Source organism: Sinocyclocheilus anshuiensis, unplaced genomic scaffold (assembly GCF_001515605.1).
Source record: "Sinocyclocheilus anshuiensis isolate Anshui unplaced genomic scaffold, SAMN03320099.WGS_v1.1 scaffold1429, whole genome shotgun sequence".
NCBI classification, from domain to species: domain Eukaryota; kingdom Metazoa; phylum Chordata; class Actinopteri; order Cypriniformes; family Cyprinidae; genus Sinocyclocheilus; species Sinocyclocheilus anshuiensis.
In genome coordinates, this window is record NW_015548305.1 from 677661 (window position 1) to 679737 (window position 2077).

The following is a 2077-nucleotide window of genomic DNA, read 5'->3' on the forward strand; positions in this document are numbered from 1 at the left end:
CCTCTTACAAACACTAGTGAAAACATTGATAAACCTTAGTGAAACATTCATATGCATTATTGAAAAGCCTCTTACAAACACTAGTGAAACGAAAAACATTGATAAACCTTAGTGAAATTCATTCATATGCATTACTGAAAACCTCTTACATACATTAGTGAAATTCATTCATAAGCATAACTGAAAAACTTCTTACATGCACTAGTGAAAACATTGATCAACCTTAGTGAAATTCATTCATAAGCATAAGTGAAATAAGTAAATATTTCAGTAGATGATGAGAGCTAATTTCACTTGAAACGGAAGCTGTGTCAACACTTCCGTTTAATTTGGCGCATCTCACGAACTCTTCAATGGCGGTTAGTCGTAAGTTGTCTGAAGCTATTAGTAATATAAACAACATTTTACCGTCGTCAAGTACAATTCCGAAAGTGGGATAAAACAGCGCGATGTTATGTTTAATTTTGTAGGCTTCTTTATTGTTTTCAATTTCTATTCAGCAGTTACCATTTAACATTTGAATCCCATTGTTAAATAGGCTATATGGGATTTTTTCTCTCTAGCAATTAAAGACCAGGCAACGGTCAGTGTTAGCTTATTTAACTTTCACATTGCAATTTCATTAATACAGTGTACTGTATATGGCGGTATTTTTAATTTTGCACTGCACTGCGTTGTGTTTAAGGGTTAATGGAAAACTTATGAAAATTAACCATGGTACGTATTTCCGCAATGGAAAAATAATGGATAATGTCCTGGCAGAAAATTATCAGTACATTTTACTCATTTTTTTCAGTATGTGCTACAGTTGCACAAATATCTTTAAATGTAAAATTTACCTAATGCCTTGATGAATGAATCCATAAAACATTTTTAATTCTAAGAGGACTAGGTATTGTAAATCATTAGCCTAAGTGCTTTGCAGCTTTCCGGCCTATTCAAAGCAGGTAACACTACTATTTACATGTAGTAATGATACGTCAAATAAATGCAGTAACGTAATACTGATTACGTGCAGGGAAAAACACATGAACTCTAAATGTTCGTGCCGCACTGTCAGTTCGGTGGCGCTAGCGAACACGTCCTCCCCGCGCTGTCGAGTCGCAGAGCCGCGCCGATGACATGTCACCACGGCGTGAGCTCTGTAGCATCGCACTGTTTTATCCCACTTTTGAAATTGTACTTGACGACGGTAAAATGTTGTTTATATTACTAATAGCTTCAGACAACTTCCGACTAACCGCCATTGAAGAGTTTGTGAGACACGCGCCAAATTAAACGGAAGTGTTGACACAGCTTCCGTTTCAAGTGAAATTAGCTCTCATCATCTCTCATCTGAAGTCTTTACTTATTTCACTTATGCTTATGAATTAATTTCACTACGGTTGATCTTTGCGTTTCACTCGTGTATGTAAGAGGTTTTTCAGTTATGCATATGAATTTATTTCACTAAGGTTGAACAATGTTTTCACTATTGTATGTAAGAGGTTTTTCAGTTATGCGTAAGAATGAATTTCACTAAGGTTGATCAGTGTTTTCACTAGTGTATGTAAGAGGTTTTTCAGTTATGCGTATGAATGTGTTTCACTAAGCTTGATCAGTGTTTTCACTAATGTTTGTAAGAGATTTTTCAGTTATGCGTATGAATGTATTTCACTAAGGTTGATCAGTGTTTTCACTATTGTATGTAAGAGGTTTTTCAGTAATGCGTATGAATGTATTTCACTAAGGTTGATCAGTGTTTTCACTAGTGTATGTAAGAGGTTTTCAGTAATGCGTATGAATGTATTTCACTAAGGTTGGTCAGTGTTTTCACTAGTGTATGTAAGAGGTTTTCAGTAATGCATATTAAATATGTATTTCACTAAGGTTGATCGGTGTTTTCACTAGTGTATGTAAGAGGTTTTTCAGTTATGCATATGAATGTATTTCACTAAGGTTGATCAATGTTTTCACTCGTGTATGTAAGAGGTTTTTCAGTTATGCATATGAATGTATTTCACTAAGGTTGATCAATGTTTTCACTCGTGTATGTAAGAGGTTTTTCAGTTATGCATATGAATGTATTTCACTAAGG